This window comes from Athene noctua, chromosome 24 (genome assembly GCF_965140245.1).
Source record: "Athene noctua chromosome 24, bAthNoc1.hap1.1, whole genome shotgun sequence".
NCBI lineage: Eukaryota > Metazoa > Chordata > Aves > Strigiformes > Strigidae > Athene > Athene noctua.
In genome coordinates, this window is record NC_134060.1 from 5374012 (window position 1) to 5385943 (window position 11932).

Sequence of the window (11932 nt, forward strand, 5' to 3'; positions counted from 1 at the left end):
CCCAAGATCCTGGCTTGCCTTTTCTGCAGTTTTGATGGTTTTGGGAAAGAGCTGCTCGAGGAATCCGAGAGCTCTGCTTGTGCATCAGTGCTGTGAAGCCCACACTGGTGATGTTGGTGCTGCCCAAGTTGGTGCCACACGCAGCCCTGCTTGTGCCTGAGCCCAACAAAGCTGGTACTTGCAGAAACTTGGGAGGTGGAACAAGAAGAAGTTAGTCAAGAAGAAAGGCAGCAGGGTTTAACAGACATTGTGGTTCAGCTTTTTAACTCTCCAAACCTAAATGAAAATGGCTGAGGTTTCCTAAGGGTTCCTGGACTTGTAGCTCTTGAAATACGGTCCCTCAGGGATGGGAGCAGGGTGCTGTTTGTGCCAGGTGCCTGGCGGTGGCTCAGCCTGGATTCACACCACCACTGATGGTAACTCACCTTCTGATTTCAGCTCTCCAGCAGCTGCAGGGAAGCAGGTTCCTCTCTTTCCCAGAAAGCTGTTGGTAGCTATAACTTACGTGTCTCTCTCTCTCTAGGAAGCATTCCTACCAGACACAACACCAGGAAGAAGAAACCCAGCAAAACTACCAAGAAACTACCTGGAGCACAAAGACCTCGGATTTACAAGACTTGACACTCAGAGACACTCATATCATTTATTAAGAGTTGCGCTTTGACATTTTACTTGGGGTTTTCCAGACTCCACTGGATCCTATTGGATATAGAAAATTGTTTTTTATATATATATTGTGACAAAAGTATGCCATATTTCTAACTGTACTGAATATTTTTTACAGGTTTTCAACTTTGCATTCCCTCTCACGCATAGCCTCTTCAGATACAGACCCAGACACACCTCACAGGGCTCAAAGGGTCACTTTTTTAAGTCGTATTTCCTCCTCCTCGTCAGGGATAATGGAGATAAGCCACATCGTGCAAATTCCGAGCGCAGGATCCGTACGCGCCTTCAAAAAGCCACGGGTCCTTCTGCCAGGAGAGTCAGTTTAAAAAAATCAGACTTCAGTTTTGTGCAGCATTTTCGATTGCCTCTTGATTTTCTTTTTTTTTAGCTCTAGGGAGCTTGAAACTCCAGCTGTGATACCTGGGCGTGCACAGCAGAGCTGCTGCCTTCGCTCCGAGTTTCCTCCCCGTTGGGTTTCAGGCCCCCGGTGTGTGAACACAGTAGGGTTTTTGTGGTGTAGCCTGTGCACACATCTTAATAGTTGACTAGATTTAAGGAATACTGGAAGTTGCTTCAAGTTTCTTATACTGTGAATTTTAGAGCTTTAAGAGGACTGTGATAGCACCTCGCCTTCCTCCTGTGTGTCTCTGCCGAGTGCTACCTACCTGTTTGTGTTTTCTAGATGCCATTAAATTAAAAAGCCCTTAGAAGTGTGTGTTTAAGGTGTTTGGACTCTGAATGCTATTAAGGTAGGCTTATGCAGCATTCACAGTAACTGATTTTTTTTCAGTGTCATAGTTTTTCACTTGTTTGTGTTCATAATTTTTAAATTAGGGGGGGTATTTTTGTAAGTCATGGGTTGTTTTTTTTTTTTTTCTCCCCTCATATATCCTACTATCATTTAATTTAAAATCCTTTAGACAATCCTTCCTAGGCCTGTAAAGCTGTATTTGGAGAGGCTGAACAAGAAATCTTAGGAGGTGTCAGGTGTTGCTGGTCATGATAGAGCCAAGCCACGTGGAAAGTGCTGGCACCCCCTCTTCCACGCTGGCTTAAGGCTCTTTACTTCATTTGGCTTCGTGACTGCTGTGCTGGAATGAAATACCAGGGTTAGTGTCTGCATCTTTAAGCTGAGTTTACAGACCACTGGGGCCAGCTCCAGCGTGGTGGGGATGACCAGAGAACACCTTTTCTGGGGCTGGATGTGCTTCCCTCCACGGCACTGGGGGCTGAGCTCCTGCTGCTGCTTTCTGAGCTTCATGGAAGTGTTTTAATAATGCCCTGGTTTCTCCTTCCAGCATTTAAATTTAAAAAGAAAAAAAAAAAGCAACAAGCTTTGTAAAGAGTCTGCCCAGACACGTGTGAACACCTTAGTACACTTTGAGGTTGTGCTTTTTTTTTTTTTTAATATAGTGTGGCACATTGGTAGCTGAGGGCATGGAGTGCTCTAGGCTGCTCCTCAGTCGAGGATGGGAAGAAAATGGCAATAAAAAAAGCTCTCTGCTATTTTAAATTTGAATAATGTGTTTTAGAAGTCACTGGATTTAGCTCAGGCTGCAACGACTTGCTGTTTAACTGCAAACAGCCTTCAAACTACACTGGGGCTAGTGTAGCTTCTCAGATTCAGGTGCAATTTGAATTAAGCTGTCAGTATTGATTGGAGACTATGCTGAAAACACTGGAGCTGGTGGATTTTTGCTTTCTTTGAGCCTTGCTGGCCGTGGGTCCTTCCCAGCCTCCAGCCTTCCCATGCCAGTAGCTGCTTCTCAGGCTGCTCTGGGTGCCTGGTCCCCTCCCGTGATGATGCTCTGCTCCCCCTGGGTACCAGGCATCCTACTCCAGGGATTTAGGGAGTCCTGAGCTCCACAGCTGTAGTGTAGAGATTAAGTCTTCTATTTATGTCTGAACAGCCCTTTACTTCCTTACTCTGCAGTGCAGATCCTTTAACAGGTCTGTGTCCCTGCTGTCCTCAACTTAGTTGGGTAATGCTTGCCTTAAACGCCCGTCATGCTGAGCATCCCTCTGGCAGTGTCCCTTTGCTGGGAATTTAGCATTTTGTCCCTTGGTCCTTCGTTCTCACCCTGTAGCAGCTACGTGAGGAGTAAACAGGCACGCCGAGTTGTCAGTGAAAGGATTTCTGAGCTTTACTAGAGAAAGCCATTGTGATAAATTAAGTTTGTCCATAGCACTTAAAGGCACTTGGCTGGCACGAGAATGTAGGGGAACGTGGTGTGAGGCTGAAGCTGGGCCTGGGTGTTCAGTTGGGGTGTCCTGAGCACAGTGAGCAGGACGAAACGCCCCAAGGAGGGGATTTCTAGGTGAGAAACCTGCTGGCACGAGAGGTGGTTCCTTTCCAAAAGGATGTGCTCCCTTGGCTGCGTTACATCCCTTTTTAAGGGTCCATAGACTAGAATAACCCTAATTTCATTTTTTCCCCCCTGGATTTTGGGTGGCTGTTTCCAGGTGGTTCATTCTCATACTTCCCTTTTTTTTTTTTTTTTTTTTTTTTTTTTTTTTTTTGTAAATTCTTGCTTCTCCCTGAGTATTTTACACAAGTTATCACCTCTTCAGGGCGATAGCCCTGACCCGAGCTGGTTTCAGACAAGCAAGCTCATCCTTGTGCTGAGCCTCATCCGACCTTTGCCATCACCCTGCTGCCCCCCCCGGGGGATTTCCAGCCACCGCGGCCGCCTGCCTGCAGCGCCCGAGCCCAGGAGCTGGACAGGAGCAGCGGCAGCCTGGGAAGAAGATAAAAGTTAAGAGCAGAAGCAGCTTCTTCCATCCTCAGCCGGGGCCGTGGCAGGGCTGCCCGCACCCCTTCCACCTCCGTTGGGTTTTTAAAATCCTTGGCTCTCAGCCTGCTGTTATTTTTCTAGGGACAAACCAGCTAAGTAAAGTCTATTTATATGAATGTTCCCAGCTCTTCCCACTCCACAATTCACCCAGAGACTGTCTTGATTGTATAATACACATTATATGGAAGCTATTTATATATGAATGAATGTTTTTATAGAAAGGAAGGCAAGGAGTTCATGTTCTCCTCCATTAAACTGGAACGGCAGCTCCGGTTGCCAAATAGCAATCTCTGACCAACACAGATGTGTTAGTAAAGGACTGACTGATTTCTGGTTTTAATAAACTGTGGTTTGCTGATTTTCCTAATTGTACAATTACCTTAAGAGGTGGTAGTGTCCCAGCCTTAGAGATGAAACTTGTAAAAAAAGAAAAAAAAAAAAATTTAGTTGAGAATATGAAGGAGCTTTGTAAAATTTTTTTAAGGCAATTGTGAATTGTCTAGGCTAGCTGTTTACACTCTTTATAAAAATAGAAACTTTTAAAATTGGCAAATCTTTATAGATCGACTAGTGATGGGAGCTCTTACTTTGGACTTTCATAGTAAATCAAAGGGAAAGTTGCCGTAGCATTTAGACAGACGTAAGTGTTCAGTATTGCTTCTTGTATTGCATTTTTCAATAAATTTTCAAACAAAACTGTCTCCTTGGCCCTGAAGCCTTTTTTTCTTCTTCTCACCCTCCCTCAGGTCTCTCTCCCCAGCCTGGCTTTGTGGCAATTTACTTCTTCTCACCTAAGCCAGACTTGTTGCCTCCCAAGCGTGAACGGTTCCCAGCAGGGACAGGTGTGGGACCAAACCCCCAGAAGGGAGCCCCAGAGTCCGGGTTTTCCCTAAAGCACCGTCACTTGATACAAAACCTCCCTTTGTGCTACTGAATTTGAGGTCAGCTCAGGTGAGTGTTTCAGCTCAGCAGCTGCTGCTTAACCCCGAGTGAATGTGATTGAACTGGAACCCAGGGAGATGCTCTAACCCGGCATTTTTTTTGGTCCCGTCTCATTTCTTCTGACTGCAGCAGCTTTAGGAGGGACAGAAATACCCAGCAGAAAGCTGACGGGGCATTTTGGCCGCTAGCCTGACAGAGAACAAAAGCCAGTTGGCCCACTTAGGGCAGCCAGAGACTGGGGGTGGGGCGGGAAAAGCATCCCTGGGGACAGGGGCTGGCAGCAGTACCCCCAGGCTGTGCCTCAGTTTCCCCAGCAGACAGAAGGGGAAGGGTTACACCACCCGGTCGCTGCTCATGCACGTGTCTCTATTCACATGCTAAAAGCAACGTGAATTCAAGCTGCTCCAAGTATTCAGTCCCGTGTGTACACTAAAGCAAAAATTACAAAGGAGCCACAGAATTCAGCCCCGGATAGTTGGGAAACGGCCACCACTGGAGCTGCCTTTCTGTAACATGTCACAGCAACTGGGTTTACTTTCAGCAGCGAGGCAGAGTCAAACATCACGTTACTTCCCCAAGCCACTTCAGGCTGTCGCACAGGGTTAGGGCAGCCCCAGGCCCCTCGCCTTGTCCACCCCGATCAGGGTCACGCCGAGCCTCTGCACGCCAAAATGCACTTTAAATAACCCTGTCCCGGGGAGCTGGGGCTGGACGGGGCCCTGGCTCCTTTAGACAAAGCTCTGCTGTGATGAACCACAGCTGGGCACAACCCACGGCTCAAGACATCGTTGTTGAGGGACAAACAGCCAAGAAACGGCTTAATGACTCTGCTCAGAGCAGCACTTTGGGGTGTCAGGCTCAGCCAGGCCGTCATGTGCCCCTCCAAGAATTGTTTCACATCACCCAGGGAGCAGCAGGAATCTCTGTCTGGCTCCCAGGGGCTGCCCCGCAGCGGAGGTGGGTCCCAGCTCATCCCCACAGCCCCCCGCGATACGGGGGGACCATCACGCTCCAGCTGTGTGTCCTGGCAGAAAGTCCATCAGCCTTGGGAGCCCCGTGTCGGGGCAGCCCTGCGGCGAGGGGAGGCCGAGCTGACCACCAGCCCTGCCACCCCTGCCCACCCCGGGGACATCGATGGCACCAGGGACCTGGTCCCACAACGGCCCCTCTGCCCGAGCCACGGTGCTTTGGGACACCCCCAGCACAGGGGACATTTAAGCCCCATCTCAAGCACCCAGTGGGGATTTGTCCCCAGCTCCTTTCCCCAGGTGACAAGCACCAGGACACTGGACACCAACCCCTGGTGCTCAACCACCACCCTCCACTGCTACTGAGCCCTGGGGCTGGCAGCCAGGAGACACCACAGAGACTTTTCCTTAAAGCCCCCCCCTCTTAAAGCCTCCCCCAGGCTGGGTGTCCCAAGCACGGGGTGCATTTACCCCCCCAACAGCCGGAGATGGAGGTTGCAGCCCTATCGCCTCCCTTTAGCCCTGTGCCTCAGTTTCCCTCTCTCAACTGCAAAGTCTGCCAAGCCCGGAGCCCTGTGGTGCTTTGCCTGGCTACAAGCAGGGGAAAATATTAGGTAAACAAACACCATGGCAATCTAGAGAGATGCAAATAAATAAAATTAAAAAAACCCCAACCAAACCCTTTGCCCCAATACCAGCAGCAGCCCGCAGGCTCCCAGGGGGCTGAGCCCAGGCTCCTGGGTGGCCTCATGCCAGCCCCAGCCCCCAGATCCCACACTGAAGGCAACGGCTCCACCACAAAGGTCCCATCCTTAGGGAAGGAGTCTTTTCCCTTTGTCACCCATCCCTGGTCCTTCCTCGGGTCTCCATCCCAGACCCCAACCCAGGACCCGGAGGAGCAGCCATCACGCTGGAAAGAGGAAGTTCCCATTCAAACACCAGCTCGTTCCAGCCCGGGTTATTTTTAGGTCGTTCCTCCTGGTTTAGGGGCTTCAGCAGCCAGTTGTGTTCCTGGCGGGTCAGTGCGGTGCCCCGGGGTCAGGGCTGCTCTCAGGGCCCCGAGGGGAATTGCTGCAGGAGCCAGGCAAGCAGCGGGGAGCGACTCCATCGCTTCTAGATGGGAGAGCTCAGGGTGATTCAGGGTCTGGGGTAAACTGGGTTGAAACTGGAGCAAGGGCAGAGGAGCAACGAGGCTGGGGAAGGGCCTGGAGAATCAATCCTGTGAGGAGCCAGGGAAGGAGCTGGGAGTGTTCAGTGTGAGGAGGAGGAGGCTGAGGGGAGCCCTCATCCCTCTCTGCAGCTCCTGACAGGACGTTGCAGAGAGGCTGGGGCTGGGCTCTGCTCCCAGGGGATCAGGGACAGGACAAGAGGGAACGGCTGGAAACTGCCACAGGGGAGGGTCAGAGTGGACATGAGGAAAAGGTGTTTCCCAGCAAGAGTGGTCCGAGAGTGGAACAGGCTGCCCAGGGAGGGGGGAGTCCCCATCCCTGGGGGTGTTTAAGGGCCGTTTGGATGAGCTGTTGGGGGATGTGGGGTAGGAGAGAACTTTGTAGAGTTGGGCTGATGATTGGACTCGCTGATCCTGAGGGGCTTTTCCAAGCTGAATGATTCTGTGATTCTGAGAATTGCATTTGCAACGGGGCAGGTAGGACACACCAGGCTCAGCCCTGAGCTCTGTAACTGGGGAAACTGAGGCACAGAGGAAAAGTCAAAGCCAGAGGCAGGGAGTGACCTTCTGTCCTGCAGCAGCTGGGGTGGTGGCACCGGGTTTGTCCCTGCTTTGTCCCCGTCCCTCTGGGGCTTGATGCCTCCCCAGGAGCAGCCCCCCAAGTTGGTTTGGGGGAGCAGAGCATCCCCATCGCTCTGCAGAGCAGCTGGGGACCACGCCAGCCCCTGGGAGACTGGAAAACCAAACCAATGGCAGGATCACACCCTGATGTGCAGCAGCATCCCTGCAGCCCGCCCCATGGCTGCCGCCTCGCCTCCCCCTCCAAAGCCCGGGGAGGGGGAAGCGGCTGCTCCCCGGCTCCTCCGTCACCCCGTGGAGCGGGACACACTGGCCGAACGTGCCCCATCGCCCTCAGCCGGCAACAGGGAAACTTCCAGAGCTGTCGCCGTGGGAGCCGAGGCAGCAACAGGGCCAGCTGTGCTGGTACAAACCCACAGCCAGACGCTCGCCCAGGACGAGGCAGTGCGGTGGGTGCAGCTCTGGCACCCAGGGGCCGTCTCGGGTGGCCGCAGCGTTGAGTGCCGCGGGAGCTCTCTCCCGTGGGACACGTCCAAGGAGCAGATGGCTGCTCTCTGCTCTATCAGTCCCAGCTCTGCCAGCCCGGGGGGCTACCCCTCACCTCCTGCAGGCAGCCACGGGACCCCTGCCCACCCTGCCCGCCACGGGGCGCCGAGGCTGGTCCAGGCTCTGAGCTGGCCACGCCGAGCCCCCAGGGAGCCACACGCAGGGACTCTGGGACGTTCCCGACCCACACACTGCTCCAGCTCTGTGGCAGAACAACTGCAAGGCACCACCATTCCCTTGCTGCCCCCCAACACGCACATCCTACCAGGCTCGTCCAGATACGACAGTTTTCCTGAGGTGGGAATGGATTCCCAAAGCCCAAGTTCCCAGCCCTTAAATGCCCCCAGCCCCAGTTAACCCCCTGCATGCCAGACAGATCACATTATCCACACATCCTTTCCTTCCCCTAGTTTGCCCGAGCACAGGCAGCGCTTCCCAGTGGACTCCAAGCCAAAGCCCCGAGGATTTGGGCTCCAGCCCTGGGCTGTCGGGACAGCACACCCCGCACAGTTGCTGATAACAGCTGATGGGGGACTTTGGAGCTCAGCTCACGCTGTCCCACCCAGAACCAGCCCCAGGGGGATCAGGCCCACATTGCTCAGCCTGTTGCTGCAGCAGGAGAAATGTGCAGAGTCTGGAGTGGCAGGGAGTCTATGAAGGACACCCCCAAACTGACAAGAGCCAAAAAATAAAGAAAAAATAAAAATAAAAAAAAAATCTAGCAACTACCCCGAAACCCAGCCCAGCTCCAGCCCCATCCCGTCTCCCTCGGGTGCTGGGAAGCACCAAGATGGGTGCCCTTGGCTCAGTGTTGGCCCATTCATGCAGAGAAGCACTTTGCCTCACATTTATTCCCTTTTTAAAAAATAAAGCATCCAAAAGCAGCACCCTATATACCACACCAAGAGGTCACAAGACTTTATAGCACCGGGGAGCACATCCACACCCCATCAGCCCTGCTCCGGGGTCCTCATCTCTAAAGATAAGGTGCAAAACCCCACACTATCGCTTCTCACAGGTCACATCGGCCTCAGCCCCGGCACGGAAAGCCCCGACACTTCATCATCCCAGCACTTCAGGAAGGAGATTTATAGCAGAAAGCACTCGCCCTAAATAATGCACCAACATTTACATTCCCTGGCTGTACTACAAGTGCGCGGCCGCTCGCAGAGCGCTTTCCTTCGCAGAGACTTTAAATCTTAAGGAAGGATTTACCAGCCAAGCAGACTCATGGCTGTGCCCTCCCTCACTGCAGGGGGAAGAGGAGGAGGAGGGGGAGGAAGGGCTGCAGAGGCTGCAAACCAGCCCGAGGGCTGGCAGCTTGGTGGGATCCACTGGGCTGAGCAGCATCAGGTGTGGGGTGGGGGCGATCGACCCCCAGCTGTGGCTGATCTGGCTGAGTGTGGCCGTAGGGGTGTGTGCCTGGAGGGGGAGAGGGGGTGTTGGGTCTGGATCCTTTGTGATTTGGATCTGCTGCTTTTTGGTGTGGCTGCTCTGGCCCTTCCCTCTCTGTCCCCCCTTTTTACCTCTTTGGGGGATGTTTTTGGATCAGCTCCAACCCTGCCCCATTTGAGCTGCACAGTCCTTGGCTCCAGCCCCATGTAGGTGCCCTGTTAGAGAGGTGGTTGAAAGGCTGTTATTACCCCCCCACACTCCCTCCCCTGGGGATGGGGGTGTCCCAGCAGCGAACCTTGAGCCCCACTGGCACTGTCTGGGGTGGCCCTGGGCATATGGGACCCTCTTACAGCCATTGGTGGGGTCTGCACCCTCCCCAGGGCATCTCTCCCACACACAGCCTACAGCAGCAGTTTCCCTCAACCCATTTTCCACATTTTGTCCAATTTTGGCCCAAACTACAGCTGTCCCATAGCCGTGCACCAGCCCAAAGGTCCCTCAGTGGTGTGGGGATAATTGCAATGAGTGGGGCCTCTCCCTCTTCCATCCTCTGCCGCTGTGGCCCAAGGGACACGAGTGGTCAGCCTGGACATGTCAGCATTGGGGACAACCCCACTATTTTCTTTTGCTGGTGTTTTTGGTGAAATCCCCCTTCTCTTAGTACGAATTTCCTCCTGCAGCAGACCCCTCCTGGCGTGGGGATACACTGGTGGGTGATAAAGCTGGACATTTAATCTACATCCACCCATTGAAATCAGCGCTGTTAAAATCCCACAAACGCTCTTGAAACCGTATCTGCAGGTAAGGGATGTGCGGATAACGCTCTCCCCAGAGAGAGCGTGGGCCTTCTCACCCCACTAGATTAATTAATAAAGCAGCTTTGCATTTTGAAACGATCCCTACGTGGCTCAGAAATGTCTCCCTGGAGGATGCTGCCAAATTGGGCAGGAGAAGGATGCTGGGGCAGGAGAAGGATGCTGGGGCAGGAGAAGGATGCTGGGGCAGGAGGAGGAGGATGCTGGTGGGCATGCACGGTCCAGGCAGGAGTTGTTGCAGGCGGGTTCCCCTCTTGTCCCCCATCATTTGCCACATTGGGTTGGAGCCACTTCCTGAGGCTGGGCTGAGCCCCAGACAGAAAACGAAGGCCAAAAATTAAAACAAAAGCCCCCAGCCCTGAAGCAGCTCCTGGCAGCATTTTGGGCTCCAATTTCTTGCTGCTGGTTTCCGAAGCGTGGCCCAGGGCCTGGCCTTAGCTCTGGCTGCAGCTGGTTAGGTCCGAATGAAAAGTTATTTTCAGCTAAAAACAACCTCCTGGCACGTCCCCTGGGATGCTGCTTCAGGGCAGACCCTGCTGGTGACTTTTTGTTGTTGCTGTTTATTGCATTGAACCAGTGCCTAAATAATTTTGAGATTAAGTAGCCAAATAAATAGCTGAGCTGCGGGCTGGTATCACTCCCAGCAAAACCTCGGGGATGCTACCGACTCCCAAACCGCAGGCGTCAGCCCCAGCTCTGCCTCCCTGCAAAGGGGGATGCTGGTACCCAACCTCTTTGGGAGAGTTTGCATCAGAAAGAGAGACGGCTTTTCCTTGTAAAGGAGTTAAAAAACTACTGCAGGGGTGTGGGGGGAGCTTAGTTGGGAAAAGAGGGGTTCAGCAGCCCCGGAGCAGGGGGGTTCTGGCATGGGGCAGGTTGGGAGCGGGTGGAGGGGCAGGGGGAAAGGTGGAGATGGGGCCAGAACTGCTCCAGGCCAATAGGACACGAAGTTCCTGTTTGAAAGGGAAAATAGAAATTAAAATGAAAAAGTAAAAATAAAAATTGAAACAAAACATGCTGAGTTTTCCAAGGGAGAAAAAAAAAAATATAGTTGTGGAAACCCTGGCTTTTCTAAAACGAGCATGGAGCAGTTTTGTTTCTTGCAGGGTTTAATCTGCCATTTCCCAGCCCCGGTGGTAATGTGAGATGTGGAAGGTGCCAAAAGCTGAATGAGAGGCAACAGCATCATCAGCACAACCCTGCCTGGCTCCCACAGCCCCAGCTCTTGTCCCCAGCCCCGTGGAGTGACAAAAATGGGTGACAAAACCCCTGGCTGGGGATGGTTCCAGGCCAGAGACATCAGTCTCCAAGCTGCTAGGAACTTATGCTGGGAATATATTTTTGCCAGAAAAGGCAGTTTCTAAGCCATTCTTCAGAGGTGTTTTGCTCTGGAGAAGGATGTTGTCCCTGAGGTTTGCAAGGTCTGAGGCTCTGTGCTCACTTCAGATGGGAGAGTGGGAGAAGCAGAGACAGGAATAAAAAAACCCCAAAACATTTCATACAGATAAAACATGTTTCAGCCATTTCCAGGCACCACAGTGGGCTCTGGTCTTGGAAAGGCAAAAGGCAGAGATCCATCTAAGCTGCAACATCACATTTTGAAGCCTCCCAAGTCGCTGGAAAGCAAAGCTGTCCTCGTCCCTTCACTTGATCCATCCTCTGACACCCCCCGGCATCCCGGGCTCCTCCTGCCCGAGAGCTGGGGCATGGGCTGGGCTGGGCTGAGCCCCCAGCACCAGCAGACACAGCTGCTGTGGGTGGATGGGGTGTTTCTGGCTGGAGACCAGGATCAGGGCAGGGATATGAGCATGGGGGGCACCACTGACTCCTGGATTGATGCGGAGGGCAGGATCAGGGGTGGGCCTCGGGTGCCTGGAGAGAAGTTGGTGCCGGATGCTTCGACAAGGCAAAGCTGCTGCTGCTGCTGCAAAAAAAATCCTTCTCTGCTTTTTGGTAGGTGACATCTCCCCACAGATGGGGGAAAAGAAACAGGCAAAGACCAAAAAGATGGTTTGGAAAGATTCAGCCATCTGACCAAGGGGTACCCTGCCATGG

At 52.9% G+C, this 11932-nt stretch overlaps 1 protein-coding gene across 23 annotated transcripts in view; it reads left to right on the top strand.

The window, feature by feature from the left end:
* EPB41 (erythrocyte membrane protein band 4.1) overlaps positions 1-4165 on the top strand; it is a 97412-nt gene extending 93247 nt beyond the window's left edge. For all 23 annotated transcript variants that reach the window (XM_074926384.1, XM_074926383.1, XM_074926357.1 and 20 more), the window contains one exon: positions 524-4165. The gene's annotated coding sequence lies outside the window, so the exon portion shown is untranslated. The remainder of the gene's footprint in view (positions 1-523) is intronic.
* Positions 4166-11932: the final 7767 nt, after the last annotated feature.